The 25,788-nt window shown below is 36.9% G+C and overlaps 1 long non-coding RNA gene across 1 annotated transcript; it reads right to left on the minus strand.

Moving 5' to 3' along the window:
- Window positions 1–671: 671 nt before the first annotated feature.
- Window positions 672–20,192, minus strand: LOC111821076 (uncharacterized). The gene is made up of 3 exons (XR_002824559.1): window positions 19,941–20,192; window positions 18,671–18,726; window positions 672–1,107 (listed from the first exon to the last, which is right to left on the minus strand). It is a non-coding gene; the product is annotated as an uncharacterized LOC111821076 (long non-coding RNA).
- Between the last annotated feature and the right edge of the window lie 5,596 nt (window positions 20,193–25,788).

A 25,788-nucleotide genomic window follows, 5' to 3' on the forward strand; every position in this document is an offset into this window, starting at 1 on the left:
GCCGCCCTGAGGACACCGTCTTTTGTTGCCCTTTACCCAGCAGATTTGGAACTTTATTCCCAGAGGGTGGTAAGTGAGAAGGGAGAGGGAGTGTCTTTCTCAGTGGCTGCTATTCCCCTCCCCTAGGCCCTCACTAAATTGGTAACATTTTCTGGAATCTCCCTAGTCATCCTTGAGAGGGCCTGGTGGGATCATGGATAAAATGACTACAAAAGGGTATTCTTCTTCTTCCTGTATCTGTAGCCATGAGAGACTTCACATTTTCCCCACAGCCTGCCCTCTGCCTCAACCTATTCTTCAATGAGCCTAGCTAAATTCTTCTTAACCATGTCCAGCTGTGTTTTCTCCTATTGAGCAAATACTCGCATCCCTGTCTCAGTGCTGGCACCTGCCTCTTCCAGGTTTCAGTTTAGCTCAGCTCTTTGATGGGTCTAAGAAAAGCTGTGAAAACTTGCAGCTTATCTGATTTGTTTCTTTTTGAACAGTTGCTATCTATGATATTTCCAGCTCTCTACAATCCTGGGCAGAACCAGAGATGAAGCTGGTTTTGAAAATCACATAAACAATTAGTTAAAAAGCTTAATCAGAGAAACAGAAGAAGGACACTAACATTTATTGGTGCCTGTAATATGCTGGAGACAGTACATACTAAGTCACTTGTATATACCATCATTTTTAAGCATTATAACAATTCCACTTTACAAATAGACACTGAACTCAGTGATGGCGAGAACAGTGCTAAGACAACCAAGAAGTAACTGTGTTTGGAGCCTTATCTGTCTAACCGGGGAGTCCTGTACGGTAAAACAGTGTCCACAGCTGTTGTCTTTCATGCATTGACTGGAAAAGACGAGAAAAAGCTCATTAAATCAAGGTTATTAAAGCTCTTTTATGTAGCAAAAACAATACTGCTGCTAGCTTAATCGTCCACCAAAGTACTGTTTGTTAAAGCCAGAAATCATGTGGGAATCCAGTAGCGGGTCCAAATTGCAGTCACTAGTCTTGAGCTCTCACAAAAGATTAAAAAACAAAGAGCCAAAATGGCACAAGTATAAATGTTATCTCTTCACTTTGCTTCCAGTGCATGTACAATTATTTGTTCTTTACCTGCAAGAATAAAACACAAAGTATGTGAATTAAAACTTGTGTATTAGAGACATTTAGCTATTTCATTTATATTAGAGTAAAACATTTTATGGACTAGTGAAGCATAGTTTTACACCAACTTTCTAGTTACCTCCTTTGAAAAGTCAATAGTATTTACAAAAAAAAAAAAAAAAATACCTTTTTGCTAAATACTTTATCATTTAACTTTCTGCTCTAGTAGAGTTGTTTATGCAATGTGTATTTGATAAAACATTGCTTGACTTTCAACATTTTTGAAGTTAGATAATTCTAAGAGATTTTCTCTAAATCTGATACAATTTCTAAAATCTAACAGCTACAGTGTTTTCTTTTCTGCAGATGGACAAATTTAGAAATGTTCCAGCTGTCCATGAAACTCAATTGCTTATTGGAAAGAACTATGTGATGGGATGTTTCTTCAAATCCATATTTTGGGAATCAGGAATTGAAATATCTTAACACGTGAATATGTTCAGCATGCAGAAATATCTTGACATCATGTTGAGTGCTAGCATAAAGGAAAAAAATTTTTAAAACTCTTCAATATTTACCAGAGTCATAAAGTTAACCCCTTTGTTACTATTGGTATAACTGTATACCAGCCACATTTTATGCAGGTAGGGCATTATTCCAGTTCAAATGGATTTAGCATCAAGGTGAGCCCCTTTTGAAATGCATGAAGCTCAGCAGACCAGAGTTGGAGCCTCATTGTGTAGGTTGAGCATTCTATTAGGAGATGCTTTCTGGATGTGTTAGCTTTGTAAACTTTTGCCTTTTTTCCCTTTATTTCTGTGAGGTAAGTTTTGCAAGCATAATTATGGCTTTCCTGTGTGATGGTTAGGGAGCCCTGATAGGTTTGCTTTGGTTTTTCTGTGTCATATTTGGAAAACCAGAGGTTCCCCATGTAACCTAATGGTACGGTGCTCACAATAAACTATGTATTTAGTTCTTATAGGTGTATCGTCATACCATAGATGAGTGGCACCACAGTGTCACTGGACTTATTGGTGGCTTGTATTACCAGATCATATATCTCAAAATCCATAACTCACATCCAAAATTTCAGATTGGTCTTTGAATCAGCATACCATAATTAGTGAATACACACAGCATCAAAATATTTTTTTTTAAATAAAAATTTAGTAACTAAAGCAAATGGTTGGTGATTCGAACCCATCCAGTGGCTCCACAGGAGAAAAGACCTGGCGATCTGTTCCCATAACGATTACCTGATGCCATCAAGTCGATTCCGACTCACAACGACCCTATAGGACAGGGTAGAACTGCGCCATAGGGTTTCCAAGGAGCGCCTGGTGGATTCAAACTGACGTTCTTTTGGTCAGCAGCCATAGCTCTTAACCACTACGCCACCAGGGTTTCCTTAAAAGTCCTTTGGGGCAGTTCTACTCCGTAACATGGGATTGCTATGGGTAGAAAATTGACTGGACAGCACCTAACAACAACAGCATAATAGTAGTCTTAAGAGTCAAAATTTCTAAGAATTTTGTTTATCATCATTTGTGGTAGGCTGAAAAATGGCCCAGAAATATACGATGTCCTAATCCCTGGAACCTAGGTATGTTATATGGCAAAGTCTTCGTAGATGAGATTAAATTAAGGATCTTCAAATGGGGAGATTATCCTGGATTACCCAGGTGGGTCCTAAATGCAATCACATTTATCCTCATTAGAGATAGGCAGAGGGAGATTTGAACACACAGCAGAGGAGAAGGCTATGTAAAGATGACAGAGATATTTGAAGATGCTAGCTTGAAGACTGGAATGATATAGCCACAAATGAAGCAATGCTAGCAGCCACCAGAAGCTGTAAGAGCAAGGAATGGATTTATCCCTAGCGCCTCTGGTGAGAACATGGCCTTGACAACACCTGGATTTTTGCCCAGTGATGCTGATTCCAGATTTCTGGGCTCCAGAACTGTGATGTTTCTGTTGTTTTAAACTGCCAAATGTCTGGTGATTTGTTATAGTAGCCACAGAAATCTAATTCACTATTTAAAAAATAACTTAAATACTCAAAGCACACTCATCTGAAATTGCTTCAAAAAGTACTATTGGCCTGGATTAGCCTGCAATATGGGCCTGCTTTCATTCAGCTGACGAGAATGTATAAACTTAGACTAGTGTTGTAAGCATTCGTGTGGTTGATAGGTAGTTGAGGATCAGCTAGACAAAGTAATTGCAGTTTACTTGGCTCAAGAATTGACTTGAATTTCATCTAAGATGGGAAAAAAGAAATTCTATTGCCTTTAACAAATAGATAGATGGCCTCATATTGCTTGTCAGACATTTTACTCTATAAAAAATAATCCCTTTATGACTATCATGTCAACATTTTCTGTTTCCCTTCTCAACTGATGATGTAAATTAGGTGTAAAATTGTAATCAGTATGTTGCTGGCACTGACCTTGTCGACTCAAATATGAAAACAGAATAGTAATCTGCATTAAATAGAGCATGCTACAGAATTAAAAGCTTTGACAACATGATAAAAAAAAATGAGGCAAATTTTAATGGTATCTATCTATACACTAATTGATAACACCTTAACCATATAAATGATGATCTTGAAAGGTGTGGGGAAGGGGTTGAACAAATCCACTTTATTTTTTAATTTCCTTCCAAATGAATAACACCCATTGCCCATGGAGTGGATTCCAACTCATAGCAAACCAATAGGACAGAGTAGAACTGCCCTATAGGATTTCTGAGGCTGTAAATCTTTACAGAAGTGGAGTGACACTTCTTCTGTGGAGCAGCTGGTGGATTCGAACTGGCAAAACTTTCAGTCAGCAGCTGAGCACTTAACCTACGCCACCAGAGCTTCTATTCAAATGAATAAACACATTTTTGACTATTTTTCCTCCTTTCTGCTCAGGAATTGCTTTGCTTAGCTCTTTTTCAAAAGAAATATATCTAAAACTAATTTTTATTTATTAATTGAAATATCATAGGCCATAATGAATAGATCAACCAAATAGCTAGATTTGTTACCGAAGCAAACACTGCTGCTCCCGTATAATTAAGCTTGCCTGTATTTGAAAGAAGGGCCAAAAAAGTAAAAGTATAGCGCCAGAAGTTAAGAATAAATATTTAACTGAAGAGACTTCAATAATAATATATCATTTTCAACCATATTGGAACCCAAATGAAACAAATCCTTAGTAAAATGCATATTTTAAAGGTCACAGATATAAAATGTTCTGGATGAGAAAAAGAAGTTTTAAATATGTGAAATCGTCATGAGAGATCCCAAATTCACAGATAAATGTTGAAAGCAGGAAACTAAAATATACTAAAACAATAGTAAAGAATTATAAAAGTAGACTAGAATGATAATATGATGGTGTTAGAAAACTATAATGCAATTATTCTCTCCTCTGAGGATCTTTTCAAGCGACGATTTTCAGACCTAAATGCACGCTCAGATCACCTGAGGATCTTATTAAGATGCCTTTCCTAATTCAGTGGGACTGGGTTGGGGCCTGAGATTCTGTATTTCTACCAAGCTCTCGTGTGGGGATATGTGCCATTAAAATATGGATGCATAAAGGCCTCTATGCTGCACAACATGTTGAGACTTGTCCCCAACATGTTGAGACTTGTCACGACTTGTTTTTCCAAACCCGTTACTGATTGGTTTGTTTACCTGAATTCCTCCTCCCTTGCCCGAAACTTATTGTTATTCACCCAAAGCCCATTGTTCTGTTATTTGCTTCATTGTTTGCTCTATTGACTATAAAATAAACAACTGGGACTGAAGCTGGGTTCGACTCCTCAGAGTGACCCTCCCGGCCCCACTTCTCTGTAAGAGTTGTGGCATGGTTACTGTCTCCGCCACACCGCCGCTGTGACAGATGGTGCCCCGTGTGAGGGGCTGCAACACTCTCGGGTGATGCTGATGCTGTTGGCCTGTGGCCCAGGCTTTGAGTAGAGAAGTGTTCAGTATGTAAATATCCCTGTGTTTCAAGTTAAATGGCGCCTCAAGTGGAACAGCAAGCACATAATCAACGCCCACAAAACTATATAACTAGTGTAAATTGACTCCTTGTTCTCCTTCTGTTAATGAAGATGCAAAGGTATTATTTCCCTTCAGGGGACCAGCTCTCCTTAAAACCTCTGTGAGGCCCCACAGCCCGCAGTGAAATTCACTCAAGTGCCCTGTGATGTGCAGCTAAACCCACCTCATTAATCTCCCTAGGACCTGAACTGGGTGTGGAGTGAAGGACAACTCCAAACAGGTGTCTATACTTTGCAAATATATTACATTCAAAGTGACTGTGCCAAATTGTCATCTGTACTAACACTCGCTTTTGTTTAAGATTCCTAAACAGAAAGGCGAAAAGGTAAGAAGACTTTACTCCATAAAATGCAGCACAGAAAACTGAGTCATAGTAGGTTTGTTTCTTAGTTTATTTTGTTTTGGGGTATTTCTTCTGAATTTAGGACAAATATTTGTAGCCTGGGCTGAAGGAGCAAAACCAAACGAAAAAACCAAACCCATTGCCGTCGAGTCAATTCCGACTCATAGTGACCCTATAGGACAGAGTAGAACTGCCCCCATAGAGTTTCCAAGGAGCGGCTGGTGTATTTGAATTGCTGACCTTTGGGTTAGCAGCCGTAGCACTTAACCACTACGCCACCAGGGTTTCCAAAGGAGCAAAAACCTAGTCAAAGGAGCAAAACGTATAGTCAAATCATTTTTATGAAAATAAAATGAGACTTATGCCCCAATAACATATCTTAAATTTAGTATACCTTGTTGAAGTGAGACCACTGCATAGAACCCAGAGAATATTAATGTCAAAGGAAACTTAGAGATGTTCCAGACAAAGAAATACTAACCAAAGAGGCTGACTAGTTCTCACAATGATGGTCTTACAGACTGCTGCAGAACTAGGAACGGATCCCAGGTGTTTTCCTAATTGTTCCAGAGAACCTCATCTCTGCCAGGCTCCTGGGTAGTACAAATGTTAAGCTCTGGCTACTAATCAAAAGGTTGGGGGTTTGAACCCATCCAGGGGTGCCTCAGAAGAAAGGCCTGGAGATCTCCTTCTAAAAGGTCACAGCCATGAAAACCCTATGGAGCGGTTCTACTCTGACACAAATAGGGTTTCTATGAATCAGAATCAATTTGATGGCAGCTGGTTCTGGTTACTTCATTTCTGGACTGTACAAAAACTTCAAGCTTGTAAACTAGATGGTGCCTGGCTACCACCATGGACGGCTCTGACAGGCATCTCAATAGAGGGTTTTAGACAGAGCTGGAGATGAATGTAGAACAAAATTCTAACTCACAAAGAAAGACTAGACTTACTGGTCTGACAGACACTGGAGAAACTCCAAGGGTATGGCCCCCGAACACCCTTGTAATTCAGTACTGAAGTCATGCCTGAAATTCACCCTTCAGCTAAAGATTCGACAGGTCTATAAAACAAAATGAGATTAAATGAGCACACGAGAGCCGGGCTAAGCATGAGAAGACAGGAGGGCACAGGAAACCTGGTAATGGGGAACACAAAGTTGATAAGCGGAGAGTGTTGACATGTCGTGGGGTTGGCAACCAATGTCACAAAACAGTATGTGTATTAATTGTTTCATGAGAAACTAATTTGCTCTGTAAACCTTCATCTAAAGCACAATAAAAAACAAATGAAAAACTTCAAACTTGGTTCTTCACTATTTTACCAAAACTCTATACAGAAACATGCCATGCTCAAGTGGAAATCTGTGGTAGATACAGATTCCTAGGTATCAATTATTATAGTGTCTGACAGATCACAAACTTCAGCATCCCCAGTCTATCTTAAAATCTTAAGAAATTATAAAAAAAAAAGACTTATAAAATAAGAGATTTCTAATAGCATAGCATATCAGCATATGAATATATTAGAAATTATAAAAATATTCCCCAAATAGTAAAGTTAGAAGAGATCAGTTTGAAGAAAGGAATCAAAGATATATCACAAAACAGGGAAAAGAAATTGCTATTACAGAAGCTGGGGCCATGTAACAGTTGGTGAGTGCTAGCCCACTAGATTGTTTTTCTTGTAGTGAAATTCTTAGAAAGGCCTTAATACATTCTGAAAATTTTTTAGATATGTGAAAAATATAATCATGTATTAATTCAAAAGAATAATACAATATTTGATTACTCTAAGACTTAATTAAACAGTTTGCAAACTGGGGAAATGTTCCCTCCTGGAAGAGGAAAACACTTCCAGAGAATGGAGAATTAGGAGACTTAAATAACTTTTGCTTAAAGAATACAAGTTTCCATGGTGAAGAAGTACTTAAATGGCTACTGATATCAAAAAAGCAACTTCCAGGAAAATTCGCCCCTCTACCCACCTGCAGTCCTAAGAACGCTAGAAATTTCAATTAATGACATCTGAGACTTTCTCATTTAATCACAGGTTAATGGTTTTGTTACGGTCTGCTCTTTGGAACAGGAAAGAAAAGTCCATTAGCCACTTTGGGTGACAGAAGGAAAAAAAAAAATCCTGGTGGATTAATTTCAGGGCTTCAAACTGGGTTCATTCTGGTTCAGACCCCTTCTGATACTCTGCATTTCTAACAAGTTCTCTGCTGAGAATTTTCATTTCTGCCTCCAGATATACTGAATCAGAATCTACATTTTAACAAGGACCACCTACCCCCCGTGATTCTTATGTATAACTTCCTGGGGACTTGTTATAAATGCCGTTTCTGAGCAGGAAGCTTGTTAGAAATGCAAGTTATCAGCAGGGGTTCGAACTGGAAGGAACCAGTTCAAAGCCCTGATTAATTTTGGGTGCAGCATTTTTAAGTTTGTGGCTAAGAAAAGGCCTCTTGAAATAAAAGTAAAATATCTATTTTTAATATAAATTTAATCCTACAGATATAATGTTAATAGTGAAGACAGGATGAGATATGCTATAGTAACAATTTAACCCTGATGCATGCGTGGCTTTGTGCAACAAATTTATTTCAGAAATTGTATTTCTCACTTTTGTAAACTCTGAAATGTATCAGATAAAAGAGCAACATGCTTTCCTGCTCGTCTCTCAGGTGTAATTATGGGTCATATTTAGATTTTTGTTTGCCGTGGTTGTGCCTGACACTCCAGTAGTTGAAACCATAGCAGAAGATAGAGGTATAAAGAGCAGGTCTATTAATCCCATCTTAGCATTTTTTGTTGTTGGTGGTGAGTGTTAATGATATTACTTCATTGGGAAAATGAAAACTTCGGATCAAATAGTGAGCTGCATAGGATTCCAGAAGAAAAGCTTAAAAGTGAGACTAATCCAAACAACGTAGGATATTTAGTCCCTTAATTCTAAGCCATTGAAGATGTTTTCATTTTAGTAATCATAACAATCATCAAATGCCCATTTCTTAAATTCATTCTAGCTAGCATTGCTTATCCTCTATAATTTTCCTCCTTTTCTCCAAGTAATAAATGTATTCCTTGTGATCACTTGTTGTTGGATTGATTTCTTTGCTATTCTCCCCTTTCGCTGAGGAGAGAGGCACAGCCTTGATATTCTTCTGTGAGAAGCAAAAAATTTAGACAGGATACAGGTGAAAAAAAGGTTAAAGATGTAAATCCTTTCTATTTCTAGTCATTAGACCGCACAGCCTCTATCAAGAATTGCAAACTGTAGAGTAAAAGGCTTACTTACCCACTAGTTATGAATTAGTTTAGTCCTTTCTATCAGAATGGTTTCTGTTGTATACTTCTCTCATTCCCCAAATTAATGAAAGCTTATTTTATACCGTGCATCTTTATTTTTTCAGCCTAAAAATGGTTTTACTCAATACAATAGTTTCTGTCCACTATATTAATGAACTTTAATGAGCTGTGGGACACATGTTATCCCAACTACTATTTATGCCTCTAGGGTTCTTTAGGAAGGAGCTAGCCCTATTTTAATGCATTTAGCCTCAAGGCGGGTGCCTTTTGAAATGCATGAAACTTAAGAACCCTGAGTTGGAGCCTCATTTTTGTGTAGATTGAGCATTGTCTTAGCTGATATGTCCTGGATGTGTCAATTTTCTAAACTTTTTACAGATTTGCCTTTATTTCTGTGAGATAAGCCTCCTCACTATGTTTCCCACTTACAGTGTTCTCCTGAGAACATACTTATCGTAAGAATAGGTGGCTTTAATAACTCACATTTACACAATTGCTCCTAAGGAAAAAACATCATTACAAATTATAAAGTGTGAGTTTTAGAACATAAAATTTAGGGATTTCATTTTATACCTAATTCTAAAAAGCAGCCTACTTTGGTAAATAATAGCTTATAAAATTAATTTGCTGTTAACTCTCAGTATGCTTTTCACTCTGGCCCATCATCAAAGCTTTTCATCTTTTTGCACAATCCATTCTGACGGGCCTATGTGTGTTCGTGGAGTTTGTGTATATAGTTCCTTAGTTTTTCCAGAGAAAATTGGCTTTGTATCTGTATCAGGAATGAACTTGCCATCTCAAACTCAAATTGCACACACTTATTTATCACTTCTTTGCTCTTAAAGACACTGTTACAAGAAGGAAAGACAAACCACAGATGGGGGACAATATTTTAAAATCAGATATCTGAAATAGGACTTGTACCCAGAATATATAAAAAGATCTCAAAGTGCAATAATAAGGAAATAGCCGAATTAAAAATGGAAAAATGATATGACATGGACACTTCACCAAAGAAGATATAAGGCTGGCACATAAAAGCATGAAAAAATGTTCCACAACTTCAGGCCTTAGAGAAATGCAGATTAAACCTACACTGAAATACCAGTACAATCCTATGGCGGTTGTTGCTGTGTGCCGTTGAGTCGATTCCAACTCCTAGTGACCCTATATGACAGAGTAGAACTGCCACATAGGGTTTTCTAGTCTGTAATGTTTACAGGCGTAGAACACCAGGTCTTTCTGTCATGGAGCCGCTGGTGGGTTTGGGCCACTGACCTTTTGGTTAGTTGCTGAGCGCTTAACCATTGCACCACCAGGCCTCTTTAGAATACCTAAATTTAAAAAGACTGATCATGTGAGTTTGATGAGGATACAGAGGAAGTAAAACTCTCTTACATTGCCAGTAAGAATGTTAAATGGTTCAACCACTATAGAAAACAATTTGGCCATTATCTTGAAGAGTTAATTACACACCAGCCATTCTACTTCTTGTTTACCAAAGGGAATGAAGCATATGTCAATGTAGACTTGTACACAAATATGCAAAGTAGCTTTCTTTTTTAACAGCCCCAAACTGGAAATAACTCAAATGTCCATAAAAGCATGAATTGCTGAAGAAAAATAGAATACTTCTCAGCAATTTTAAAAAACAAAACAAAACTGACTTATAGGAAGATGGCAGGGTGAGCAGGTCTAAGATCCTGACCCTCCCACACATGCACCAGAAAAGCAAGTAGAAATCTGGAATCTCAACTATGTAAGAACTCTAAAAATTAGGCAGAGGACTGCAGAAACTAACTACACACTGAAACAAGAAAGTTGACTTTTAAATGGTAGGAAAACTTTTTTTCTACTATCTCTGCCCCTTCCTCTCCTGACATGGCAGACAGACCTAACAGCAGAGGCGCACCACAATTCTCACATTCACAAAGAAGGGGCCCTGATCTCTGGCTCTGAAGTGAGTAGAGCAGATATTGCTGATAGACTGTCCAGTGTGTCAGTTCCGAACTGTCTGGGAGCTGCCTGAACATTTTCACCCAAATAGAAGCTCTCACAGGGTAGAGGAAAGAGTGATAAGCAAAGACTCAAAGCTATACCTACCTGACAGTTTCTTGCAGAAATCAGCACTTTGAAAACACTCCATATATGAGGGAATTGAGAAAGTTAACACATGAAATATTAAAATGTCCAAGCTTTAAGCCAAAATGTATTATAAGAGACAAAGAAGGGCATTATGTAATAATAAAAGGATATTTCATCAAGAATACATAACAGTTATAAATATTTATGTACCTAACCTCAGACTCAGAGCCCATATATATGTATATATATGAAACAAACACAGAAAAAATTGAAGGAAATAATAGACAGTTTCACAATAATTGTGGAAGACTTTAATACACCATTTTCAATAACTGACCAAACAATTGGAAAGGAAATTGGGGATTTGAACAACACCATAAACCTGCTATACTGAAGTGGCATATATAGAATACTCCACCAAACGTTTGCACAGTAAACTTCCCTCAACAGTGCACATGAATCATTCTGCAGGTCAGAAAACAAGTCTTAATAAATTTAAAAAGATTGAAATCATACAAAGTGTTTTCTCTGAACACAATGGAATGAAACTAGAAATTAATAACAGAAAACTGGGAAATACACAAATGCATGGAAATTAAACAACACACTATTAAACAACCAATGGCTAAAATAATCAAGAAAGAAATAAAAAAATATTCAGAGTAAAATAAAAATGAAAGCATAATATACCAAAACTTATGGGATGCAGCAAAAGCTGTGCTCAGAGGAAAATTTATAGCAGTAAGTGCCTATATTAAAAAAGAAGAAAGATCTTAAATCAATAACCTAACTTTATAACTTGAGGAACTAGAAAAAGAAGATCAAACTAAACCCAAATCTACCAGAAGAAAAGAAAATTAACAAAGATCAGAGCAGAATAAATGAAACAGAGAATAGAGAAACAATAGAGAACATCAACAAAACCAGAAGCTGGCTTTTGGAAAAGATTTTAAAAAATCGACAAACCTTTAACTACACTGACAACAAAAAAGAGAAGATGCAAATATCTAAAATCAGAAATGAAAGTGGGACATTGGAACTGACCCCACAGAAATAAAAGAAGCATAAAAGAATAATTTGAACAATTGTATGCCAACAATTTAGATGAATTGGATGAAAGGACCAACTCCTAGAAACACATCAGCTACCTAAATTGACTCGAGAAGAAACAGAATATCTGAACAGACTCATAACAAGCAAAGAGATTGAAGAAGTAATCACACCTCCCAACAACAAAAGTCCTGGACCAGTTGGCTTCACTGAGGGGTTCTACCATTCTAAACATTCTAAACTCTTGAAAAAAAAAAAAAAGAGGAAAGAACACTTCTTAACTTATCCTGTGAGGCTAGCATTACACTGATACCAAAGCCAGACAAAGACATTGCAAGAAAAACAAACAAACAAAAAACTACAGACCAATACCCCTATTGAATACACATGCAAAAATCCTTAAAAAAAAGCAAAACGAGTCCAACAGCATATTAAAAGTATTTTAAACCATGATCAAGAGGGTTTTATTCTAAGAATGAAAGGGTGGTTTAACATTAGAAAATAAATCATGTAACGCACCTCATTAATAGAACAAAGGAAAGGAAACACTTGATCATCTCAATCAATGCAGAAAAGGCGTTTGACAAAATCCAACACCCATTCATGGTAAAAATACTCAACAAACTAGGACTAGAAGAGAAATTCCTCAGTATGACAAAGGACATTTATGAAAAACTCACAGTTAACATCATACTCAATTGAGAAAGACTGAGAGCTTTTCCCTTAAGATCGGGTATAAGGATGCCCACTCTCACTGGCACTATTCAATAATGCATTGGAAGTCCTAGCCTGAGATCCAGGTAAGAAAAAGAAATAAAAGGAATTCAAATCAGAAAAGAAATGAAATTATCCCTTTTCACAGGTGACATAATACTATAGATAGAAAATCCCCCCAAAAATCCAAAAGAAAGCTACTAGAGCTAACATGTGAATTCTGTAACGTTGCAGAGAAAAAGGTCAATGACCAAAAATCGTTGTGTTTCTATACACCATCAATGAGCAATCTGAGAAGTAAACTACAAAAACAATTCCATTTACAATATCATCTAAAATAATAAAGTACCTAGGAAGAAATTTATCAGAAAGTTGAAAGACTTGTACAATAAAAACTATAAAATATTACTGTGAGAAATTAAAAAAGATCTAAATAAATAGGCCATTTCTTGCTTGTGAATTGGAAGACTTAATATTGTTAAGATGTCATACCATCCAAAGGAATCTATAAATTCAACACAATCTGTATCAAAATTCCAAAAGCCTTCCTTGCAGAAATGGAAAAGCCTATCTTCAAATTTATATGAAATTATAAGGGGCCCCAAATAGCCAATGTGAATAAGTAAAAAGATGAACAAAGTAGCACTCACAATTTTGATTTCAAAATTTATTATAAAGCAGTCTGGTACTGATACAATAATATACACATATACAAATAGAATATATTTGAGAGTCTAGAAATAAACTCATGTATCTATAGTCAACTGATCGTCAATAAGGGTGCTAAGTCCGTTCAAAGGAGAAAGAATAGTTTCCTCAATAAATGGTGCTGGGACAAATGGATTTCCACAAGGAAGAGAATGAAGCTGGACCAGTACTTCACACCATATACAAAAATTAATTCAAAATGATTTAACCTAAATGTAAGCAGCAAAACCATAAAACTCTTAGAAGACAATTCAGGGGTAAATCTTTAGGACCTAGTTTTTGACAATGGCTTCTCAGATATGACAACAAAAGCAGAAGCAATAAGAGACAAAATAGATAAATTGGACTTCATCAGAATTAAAAGCTTTTGTGCATCAAAGGAGTTTATCAACAAAGTGAAGAGACAACCTAAAGACTGGGGGAAAATATTTGGGAACCATATATCTGATAAGGGTTTAACATCCAGAATATGTAAAAAAAATACTACAACTTACAAACAAAAAGTCTTATAACCCAATCAAAAAAATGGGCAAAGGACTTGAATAGAGATATTACATCGAAGAAGTTATACAAATGGCCAGTGAGCCCATGAAAAAATACTCAGTGTCATTAGTCATTAGAGAAATGCATCAAAACTATAATAAAATACCACTTCACCTCCACTAGGATGGCTATTACCAGAAAATGGAAAACGAGTGCGGGCATAGATGTGTAGAAATTGGAACACTCATCTGTTGTTGATGGGACTGTAAAAAGGTACAGCTGCTGTGTAAAATAGTTTGACAGTTTCTCAAAAAGTTAAGCATAGAATTACCATAAAACCAAAAGCCAAACCCAATGCCATCTAGTCGATTCCAATTCATAGTGACCTCATGTGTCACAGAGTATAACTGAGCTTCATAAAATTTTATTGGCTGTAATCTTTAGGAAAGCAGATCACCAGGCCTGTTCTTTCTGTAGCATTGGTGGGTGGGCTTGAACCATCAACCTTTCAGTTAATAACTGAGCACAAACCATTTGTGCCTACCAGAGAAACTAGAATTACCATATGGCTAGAATTCCACTCCTAGGTGTATACTCAACAGACTTAGAAACAGGGACGCAAACAGGTGTTTGTACATTTTGATGTTTTCAAGTATTCAGAAATAATTTTCAATAAAAAATACATATTTATTTATGGATCAAATATTTCCTTAAAATTTCTGTTCTCTGCTCGTGCCATCAATTTACACACAGTAAATATTTAATAAATGCTATAACCCTTCATCTGATGTAATCAGGAAGTTAGCTCTTCCGGAAAAGTGACTTTACTAAACTTGTTGCCGTTGAGTCAATTTCTACTCATAGTGACCCTATAGGACAGCATAGAACTGCCCCATAGGGTTTCCAAGAAGTGGCTGGTGGGTTTGAACTACTGACCTTTGATTAGCAGCCATAGCTCTTAATCACTGTGCCACCAGGACTCCTCCATCCAGAGTATAGGCAACTTAATTTAGCTATTTATTGAGGACACAAGAAATGTGTTCCAGAAACTGCTAGGTAATGCACATACATCATCTCCAAACTTCGCAATTTTAAGCATGAATAATCTAAGATTCAGAAAAGATTAAGTAGCTTTCCACAAAATTTTAAAAGTGGAACTATGAAGGGAGGCAGGGCTAAGATGGCAGAGTAGTTAGATTCTTCTGGTGATCCCTCTTACAACTTAGACCTGAAAACACAAGTGAATCAATAATATATGACAATCTAGGAGCCCTGAACATCAAAGGAAAAGTTGAGGAATTGGACTGAGTGGCAGGGGAAGGGAGAGACAGTTCAGAAGCAGCAAGGAGTTGCCAGACCTGAGCTGGCAGGAATGGGCACCCTGTGGGCCACATTGGCTGGCGTGCACAGTGAGGTGGGAAGTGGTGTTCGGGATGCGTTTTTACATCAGGAGAGACCGAGCAGCAGAGAGGCTACTCAGGTTTCCAAAACCAGTGAAAAGCGGACTCAATTGGCAAAAAATAGTATGTGCATCTAACCTACCGCTAGGATCAAAAAACACCCCATTTGGGAAGAAACTCTGTCCCATTTATCTGTTTCCTTCCTGCTCTGCACCCGTCCCGGGCCGGATTCAGCAACTGCTGCATCCCCTGAGTCGGAAGTAGGACCTGTCATGCACCCTGAGCCATTCTCCCAGCCTTGGAGAGGGAACAAATTAACAAACAGGAAAAAATAATCTGCCAGTTCCCCTAAGCCAGGAACTCAGGGCAGGCATAGCTCCATAGGCACAGGCATAAAGGGTCCGCAGAGTTTGAATGCCTTTCACCCTTGCATAGACCTGTGTGGACCCATTTCAACAGAGTAGGCCCTCATTAGCACAGTACAACAGGGTATATATACATCTGAAGCCTAACTTCACGGTATCCACTATACGGTGGAGTGTCAAGTTCGTGATATTTGATACCACTCTGCCCATTAAGCAGGGTTGTCACCTACCCACATCAGGGGACTGAAGACTGGTGGCTCCACCCCATGCGACCTAGCCACCTGTGACAGGGGTCCAAGAATAAGTGGTGCCTCCTACTTATTTGGTGCTTCCTTAGAAAGCTAGAAGTACCATATGATCCAGCAATCCCACTCCTTGGAATATATCCTAGAGAAATAAGAGCTGTCACACGAATAGATATATGCACACCCATGTTCATTGCAGCACAGTTCATAATAGCAAAAAGATGGAAACAACCTAGGTGCCCATCGATGGATGAATGGATAAACAAATTATGGTATATCCACACAATGGAATACTACGGAACGGGAAAGGACAATGATGAAGCTGCGAAACATCTCATAACATGGATGAATCTGGAAGGCATTATGATGAATGAAATTAGTCAGATGCAAAAGGACAAATATTGTATGAGACTACGATTATAAGAACTCAAGAAAAAGTTTAAATACAGAAGAAAACATTCTTTGCTGGTTACGAGGGTGGGGAGGGAAAGAGACAGGTATTCACTAAATCACTATAGTAGATAAGAATTATCTTAGTTGAAGGGAAGGACAACACACAGTATAGGGGAAGTCAGCACAACTGGACTAAACCAAAAGCTAAGAAGTTTGCTGAATACAACCAAACACTTCGAGGGACAGAGTAGCAGGGGCGGGAGTTGGGGACCATGGTTTCAGGGGACATCTAGGTCAATTGGCATAACAAAGTTTGTTAAAATGTTCTGCATGCCATTTTGGTGAGTGGCATCTGAGGTCTTAAAAGCTAGCGAGTGGCCATCTAAGGTGCATCGGTTGGTCCCAACCCACCTGAAGCAAAGGAGAATGAAGAACACCAAAGACACAAGGAAAATATTAGCCCAAGAGACAGAAAGGGCCACATAAAACAGAGACTCCATCAGCCTGAGACCAGAAGAACTAGATGGTGCCCAGCTACCACCAATGACTGCCCTGACAGGGAACAAAACAGAAAGTCCCCAACAGAGCAGGAGAAAAGTGGGGTGCAGAACTCAAATTCATGTAAAAAGATCAGACTTCATGGTCTGATACTGGAGGGACCCCAGAAGACATGGCCCCCTGACTCTCTGTTAGCCCAGAACTGAAAACATTCCTGAAGCCAACTCTTCAGACAATGATTAGACTGGACTATTAGACATAAAATGATACTCGTGAAGCGAGTACTTCTTTGCTTAAGTAGATATGTGAGACTAAATGGGCAGCTTCTGTCCAGAGGTGAGATGAGAAGGCAGAAAGGGACAGGAGCCGGTTGAATGCACATGGGAAATCCAAAATACGGGATGGAAAGGAGGAGTGTGCTGTCACATTATAAGGAGAGCAACTAGGGTCACATAAAATATACATATAAATTTTGTATGAAAAACTAACTTGAAGTGTAAACTATCACTTAAAGCACGATTAAAAAAAAAAAAAAGAGTAACCAAAAACAAAAAAACAAAACACAAAAAACAGTGGAACTATGAAAGAGAGCGATCTGAACTTAAATCTGCCTGATACAAAACTTTCAAACCTACCTTGGTCCTTCAGCAAACTAAGAAGTTAAGTACAGTCATGTCTAATTTCCATTCCAGTAAAAACATTTTTTGGAAAAAGCATGTTGTTGCTGTTCTTTGCCATTGAGTCTACTCTGACTCATAGCAACTCCATGTGTGTAGAGCAGAATTGTGCTCAGTAGGGTTTTCAAAACTGTGACCTTTTGGAAGCAGATCACTAGGCATGTTTTCTGAGGTGCCTTGGGATAGATTCAAACCACCATCCTTTCAACTAGTAGTCAAGCGCTTAGCCATTTGCACCACTTGGAACCAAAAAACGCATAAACCCTCATAAAATGGAGGTTGAATAAATTATTCTCTGAAATTGACAAGATAATTACATAATCGTCTACCTATACACAGGTAGAGCCATGACACATACCCAGCCAGTCAATAACTAGAAATTGTATAAGTTTTTTAAAATGACCATAATGTAAAATGTTTTAACCATCAATGATTTGACGATATACATACAATATATGTAGGAAATAAAGTACTGGTTATGTTAAACATGACTTCTCAATTATTTTTTGAGTTTCAGTTTGTTGATTTAATTCATTTTGATGATCTTTTTGTTAATTGACTTTTTTAGAAATAAAGGAAGCTTGTGTTTTCGTTTTCTTTAACTTTATTTTCATGCATTTTTTTCCAGTAAATATTTACTAAGGGCCTCCTATGAGTTCGGCAATGAACTTTTAATTTAGAACTAAAGGCACAGTATTGATACCTCCTCTCAGTCCTCTTCAGTCCCTTAGGTCTGAAGTTTAGAATCATGATCCTTTTTGTGAAACTACCTTCTGTTCACATCAGTTTGCCAGGGTGAAAATAAAATACCTTGTGAGAAAGTTCCCTGCTCCTGGCAAAGGATTTGAAGCTTTATTTGGAATTTTAGTAAATGTCTTCGAATCTGTGTTTATTGATTCCACATGATTAAGGCCCTACGTGGTCAAAACACAATAGGATTACTGGAGGAAAACGCCTGCCTTGCTTTATACTTGAATATCTTCCCAGATGAACTTTATTTTGGCTTTTAAGCAAGTTTCTAAGTTTGTTTTGACCTTGCATTTTTCTTATCTCTCTGAGGGGTGCGTGTGCGCGTGTGTCTGCACGCGTTCACATGGTTTTCCCAACGGGAGGTTGTGCGATTCTTTACTTATCTGTATAGAATATTTTATATTCACCTCCTAAGTACATTTTCACTTCAAATATTAGTATTTGTGCTTGAGGCCATATATGCAAACATGAATTTTAATAGTACCTTTGTTTGAATTCTTTCAACTTTCGCAATTCATCAGTGAATCATAGCAGAGCAGCCTGAAAATAAAGATCTGTAATTTACATCTTTGGTCATGTAAAATTAGGAGAGTTTAATTAATAGCAGATATTTGTGAATAAGCATATAGTTAGGACTAAACTTATCAGGACAATAACAACAAGCAAAATATCTAGAACCTCCGAAATTTACAAAAAAAAAAAATACATAGCAAAAATGAAATGTTCACCATGTCACTACAAAAAAAAAAAAGTGGACATTCTTGATCTGTTAAAGACAGGCAAAGTCTACACAAGGCTGGCTCCATTATTAATACCAAACCCGCTGGGACAGAGCGGAAGTGCCCCATAGAGTTTCCAAGGCTGTAATCTTTACGGAAACTGACCGCCACATTGTTCTTCTGTGGAGCGGCTAGAAGGTTCAAACTGCACACCTTTTGGTTAGCAGCTGAGCACTTGACCGCTGCGTCACCACAGCTCCTTCCCATTCCTAATAGCCTCAGCAAATGCTGGAGTCCAAGGTCAGGGCTCCATGTTTCTGTACTAAGGTGCACTTATCCCTGCTGCTCTGTGGATTCCATCATTGAGATCTGAGTACATAGAAGGATACTTGGTTTTTGTTATTGTTTTGTTTTGTTTTCTGTCCATGCCACAGCTAGGATAAGGAGGATGCCTCAAACGAGAAAAACAAAATAATACAGGAAAATAATGAAATAGTTCGTTTTAAAGGAGAGAGATTTTCAGGAGGAAAAGTAATAAGAGGAATGCTTTCAGTATTTGAATTTTGCACATCACATATGTAGAATCAGTTTTGAATGAGTATGCCCTGCTTTAATGAAATAGCTTATAATTCATCGTGTAGGGTAAACCTGGTATCACACACACCGTAAAGAAAGTCAAATATACGTTCCAAAATAAGTCAGAGAAAATCTTGTATAGCATTTTGACCCCAATTTTTGGTATAGTCAATTAATAATTTGGTTGCCTGCTTATTTTCTTAGATGATTATGAAATTTTTGGTAGCTCAGAACATAAAAGTATATTGATTTACCTAATAGAGTTTCATTTTGTTGATCCCATTATTTTGATTTTTAGTTATCACTCAACGGACCTATGAGGAACAGATCATAGTAATATAATTTTTGAAACAGTGTCTTGGTTCAAGTTCCTCACTTCATTAAAATTTAGCTTTGTGGCAAGGACAAAAAAATCCAGTCAAGTATAGACTCACTGAGTTCCGACTAAAACCTTCTCACCTGTGTCTTCAAAGCATGGAGACTGTATAATATGATCGGTAACATTGTCTGGTAGTTAGTACAGCAGCAAGTCACATGGCTCTGTTGCTTATTGTATTCTTCAACATAAGCCTTCAGCATTCTCGCCACAATGCAGTGCGGGTAATGAGAACCTAGAGACACCAATGAGAAGCAGTCCAGATAGCTGACTTTTTGCCTGCATCAATCGATACATGGATTTCTGAGTATTTAGAGGGAAGAACGGACTATTTATCTTTCAAAAATTAAGTTGTAAATATGTTGTTATGGAAATGGTGGAGGTTTGAGCTTTGCCATATGAAATAAAATTGTTATTACAGTTAGTTGCTGTCAAGTGAGTTTTAACTCATGGCGACCCCAAGTATGCAGAGTAGAACTGCTCCGTAGGGTTTCCAAGGTTGTGACCTTTCGGAAGCAGATCCCCAGATCTGTGCTCCGAGGAGCCCTTGGGTGGGGTCAAACAGCCAACCTTCAGTTAGTAGTCAAGTGTTTGTTGGTGCCACCCAGGGACTCCACGAAACAAAAGGGTAAATTAAAAACATTTCTTCTATATAGCAACGCAATATAAATGATTGGAACGTTATAATTTTAGTATTAATTATATTAGGGAATGTCACAGGTCACTGTCACTCCTGCACTCTGGTTAGACTGCCAAATCCGAAAGGACAGAGTTCGCATTTTGTATTTCCTCTAACCATAACATCATTGAGAACACTGTAATTCAGGAAATTCAGGAGTTCTACATCCCCTGATGGGTTACTGATTGAGTAAATGATGATCGGGTGTTCATAACTAAAGTCTGGTAGCTCAGTTACCATATATTGTCAATCAGACTTTTCTTTCTTGCTGTTCTTCCATGATACATGAACCAATTTCTATAGTGTTCTCATACAACTGTGGTCTCCTGTCTCAGAACTGAGAGGGTCTGCAGCAGCAGAAAACCCCTTGAGGCCTGACTTCCTTAATTAAATCACATTTGCTGAAAAAATGGTGTCTGATTAAGTGCAGTGGCCTGGAATTTTCCCCCACCCTAATCTGTCGTTATGGTCGTGTGTCATCAAGTCGATTCGGACTCATAGTGACCCTACAGGGCAGGGTAGAACTGCCCCGTAGGGTTTCCAAGGCTGTAATCTTTACTGAAGCAGACTGCCACATCTTTCTCCCTTGGAGTGGCTGGTGGGTTCAAATTGCCCACCTTTCGGTTAGCAGCCAAGAGCTAAACCACTAAGCTCCTTCGCTCTGATCTACAGCTTAAATAATTAAAATCACTACAAGTTTCTGGAGCCCATTTTTTCAAAACACAACAAAAATTATGGCTATAACCTTTGACTCAGCAATTCCGCTTCTAAGAAATAATAAAATGAATGCAACTAAATATGAGGAGAAACATTTTTAAAAGTTCTAAGGTTGTTTACCAGAGTGTTGCTTATAATAAAAACAGAACAATATAAGGTTAAAAAATTGGAGTTTGGATAATTAATATAGGAATACTCACTAAATTAATATTATTCAGATACTTATATGACAGTGTTACTACATTTGCTCACTGAATTATGTTAACTGTATTTAAAGTAGAAAAGGCAGCATAGCAGACAGTAAATCTCATATGATCCCATTTTTTAAAGAAGGAAACTGTCTGAAAAGCTGTGAAAACGTGATGTTAAAAGTAAGGGCTGCTTAACTGTGACAGAAATTTTCAACTAAATTCCAACTGTAATATTCTAGGAATATTTTAATTACAGTTTATTTTATAGTTTTAGAGTATAAATTCCAGTAAAAAATCGTACATATACATATTTATATATATACACTCAATTATGTTATTAGTAGTATTCCCAGTTTTTCTAACTTCACATTTATTTTATCTCTCTTGAACTATATTATTTTACTAAAGCTTTCAATTTCACTTTTCTTTTGGTATATTAGAATTTTTAACAGTTTGGCTTTATGTATTTGATATTGTATCATTTGTTAAAGGAAAAAGGTCAGAATCTCTATACCTAATGCAAGAGTTATAATTTTTACCAATAAAAAATGAACCACATTGACATGTCTAATGATATTATTCGAATTCAAAATGGTAATGTACATATTGACATTATTACTTTATTGTTTTTCTGACTGCTTGATAAATTGTCATCTCTTATTTTATTGGTAATTTTGCATTCCATTTTGATTTTGTTTCATACAAGTAGCCTATTATTTTTTTAAAGTCAAATCTAAGGATAAACCCATTTTTTGTTGTTGTTTTTATTGTTTGTTTACTTTTATTATTGATGTTTGTATTACTATGTCTTATATAACCAGTACCAGTTGCTGTTGAGTCAATTCCAGCTCATGACAACCCCATGTGTGTCAGAGAAGAACTGTGCTCTGTAGGGTTTTCAGTGGCTGATTTTTCAGAAGTAGATCACCAAACCTTTCTTCCAAGACACTTTCGGGCATACTCAGACATGCCAATGTTTTGGTTAGCAGCTGAGTGCTTAACTGTTTGCCCCATCTAAGAACTCCATCTTTGGACTTTCATAATGATACTACATTTTTGGTCTTTTAGTATGCAGATAATTTGTTGTTTTCCTTAGTCTAGTCTAGTAATTTTGAAGATATTTTGTTTTAATGAAGTAGTAAAGGTAGGTTTTTCACATTATTGAAATACCAAAACAGAAAATTAACAACATGCATTTTAGATTTAGCCAATATTTTTTCTTCCCTCCCAACTTTTCCAAAGGTACATTTTTAGTACAAACCTATTATTATATTGTTTAATTTTATGAAACTTAGCTTCCATTTTGCGCTCAACTGTATAACCATATATACTTTTTTCTGTTAAACCTCGAATGCATTGAGTGGAGTTAATCATTAATCCTGTAACATGCCTCTCTTATTTCATTGTTTTCCTCTCAGCCCCTATCATTATCCACTGTATTCAGTCAACTCATCAAAATGTGCTCATGAGTATTTTAAATATATTTTTGAAATGTCTCTTTGTAAAATAGCAATTTCTGGAAGAAGTGTTCTTAACTTTCAAAATAATAGCGGGCAATAGATACAGTTCTCTCTTTGCATTTTTTGACTCTTCACTCAAATAGGTATTTTTGTTTGTCCCATTTTTTTTCTTACTGTGTTGCTGCCTTCATTGGATTCATTCAGTGTATTATAACATGTAAGTTTATCTGTCGTTATTTTAGCTCGAGCTCATCAAATTATTTGTTTGTTTAGAAGTTGCAAAATATTCATCCTTAACTTTTCACAGTCTATTTAGCTTTAATATTCTACCACATCAAGGAAAATATAAGAACCTTGCAACTATGTGGTTTCCCTCTTCCCCATCCATTATGCTATAACTGACATGTTTTATACATACGAACATTATAAATCCACAACATGTTATAATTTTGTGTTAAACAGCCATACGTATTTCAAAGACATAAAAAAATGCCAAAATATTTTTCTTACGTTTCACCACTCTTCATTTCTTCCTGAATATTCAGCTTATCAGATGGTATTATTTATTTGTCCTAAAGACCATCTTTAGCACATTCGGTGGTACAGTTTTTGGCTGGTGATGAAATCTCAGTATCCATTCTTTGCGAAAATGTCTATTTCTCTTTCCTCTCTTGATGTTGTTCTGGTCTACTGCTCCCCATTGTTTCTGAGGAAATGTCTGGTTATTTTAATTGTTGTTCCCTTGTATGTAATACATTCTTCTCCTTCGGTTAATTTCAAGATTTTCTCCTTATACTTGGTTTTAAGCAGCTTGAATATGATGTACCAGATACGTTGTTTTTTGTTTGGTTGGTTTTATTTTTTTTGTATTCCTCATGATTGTAGGCAAATTAAACTATAGGAATGTGGTTTTTTTCTGCATTTCGCAAAATATTGGATATTGTCTCAGATTGAGTTCTCCAGAGGAACAAAACCAGGGAAGGGTATCTCTCTCTCTCTTTCTATCTAGAAAGAGAGGCTTATTTCAAGGAAATGGCTCATGCAGTTGTAGAAGCTGGCAAGTCCCAAATCCATGGGTCATACATCAGTCTGTAAGCTTCTCCTGACTCACGTGGTTGCTAGGGCTGATGAACCCAAATCAGCAGATCAGACAGCAGGCTGCTGGCTCATGGGGCTGCAGGAACTGACTAATCTCAAAATCTGCAGGTCAGACAGCAGGCTGCTGTCTCACATCCCAAGGACTGGAGGTCAGAAGATGAAAAGTCAGATGAAGGATTCAGAGGGAGAGTGAGCCTTGCTAAAACATCCATTTATATTCAGGAGGCAGGCCACACCCCCAAGGAAACACCTTTTCAACTGATCAGCTGCTCATAGCAGATCTCATTATGGAAGTTAATGGTATGCTTGCAATTCTTTGGTTATAATCATGAGGAAGGTTTATTAAACTTTTTTTTTTTTTTGCAAAAGATGGAAATGGGGATTTCTTGTAGTACTGAAATGTAGAGAATTTCTCTAAATTTGCCTACATGTTTTAATGGTGAATTATGGAGGGTTTTTGTTTTTTTTTTTTTTTTTTGGTCTTCTTTGCTGTTTTTTTTTTAATTCCAGAAGTAATTTTTCTGTGATATTTATCACTGAGGTTTTAGTGATACATATTATCCCTCATCTTAAATAAGCCTTTTTGGTCTTAATATCATTTTTTAGTAACTTTCTTTTAAACTATTTATTTCTGCTTCCTTTTCCATGTGAATTTAATATTAAGACAGTTTCCCTTTTTTTAAACCTGTCTCTTCAATATTTTCTCTTTTTATACTGTATGATTTTCATAGGACTGCCATAAGCAATTACCACAAACGTGGGGTCTTAATACAGGACAAATTTATTCTCTCACAGTTCTGGAGGCCAGATGTCCACAATAAAAGTACTGCACAGCCATGCTCCTCAGAAGGCTCTCTAGTGAAGAATCTTTTCTTGACTCTTACAGCTACTGGTGGCTCCTGATATTCCTTAGCTTGTCAATGCATCATTCCTATCTCTTCCTCAGTCTTCACATGGTCTTCTTCTTGGTGTGTCTCTGTGTTTCTCTCATTGGATTTAGGGCTCACCCTAAACTAGGATGACCACATCTTAACCCTTACCTTACTTATATCTGTAAAGCATTTGTTTCCAAATAAGGTCACGTTCTGAAGTTCTGGGTGGATATAACTTTTTGGGTGATGTTGTTCAACCAAGTATAAATAGCATCCAGTATAATAAGCATATGTATAAAAGAATATCTGTTGAAGTCATTTTTTGTTTTTATAGACATATAACGTATATTCATGCTAAAATATCTTCCTTGGCCAGTTGGTGTATTGAAGCAAAATTCATGTTATTATTAGGTAGAGATGCATGCTTATTTGTTGTATATTTCCCGTTCATTCTTTTGATATTAAAAAAAAAAAAAAAACCTCCACTTATTCACTATCTTTTTTTTTTTTTTCTGAAGTAATAGAAAAATGAAAAAACTTTTAGAGGGAGTGTAAACATCATCGTTGACCAACAACATTAGCTCAGTAAAATATGATTTACTCTACCGTTATGTGTATCTTGTGAGTTAGAGTTCATACTACATTTTATCTTACTTTATCCCAGTCATTGATATCACTTCAATCAAATAACAGAATGTCATGTGGATTTAGCCTCAACAACCTTTCTTTATTCTCACATTTCAGTTGTGAAAACACAAATTGATCATTATCACTACAGTCTCCAGACATACATATTTCCTCTTTGTGCTTTTTACACTATTTTTTCCCTTCCCCAAAGCAGAGTAATCACCAACTTCTCTGGTAAACATAACCTTTCAAACAATCGTACTTTTATTTTAACATCAGAGAAGAGA

Source organism: Trichechus manatus, unplaced genomic scaffold (assembly GCF_000243295.1).
Source record: "Trichechus manatus latirostris isolate Lorelei unplaced genomic scaffold, TriManLat1.0 scaffold00062, whole genome shotgun sequence".
In the NCBI taxonomy this organism is placed as follows: Eukaryota; Metazoa; Chordata; class Mammalia; order Sirenia; family Trichechidae; genus Trichechus; species Trichechus manatus.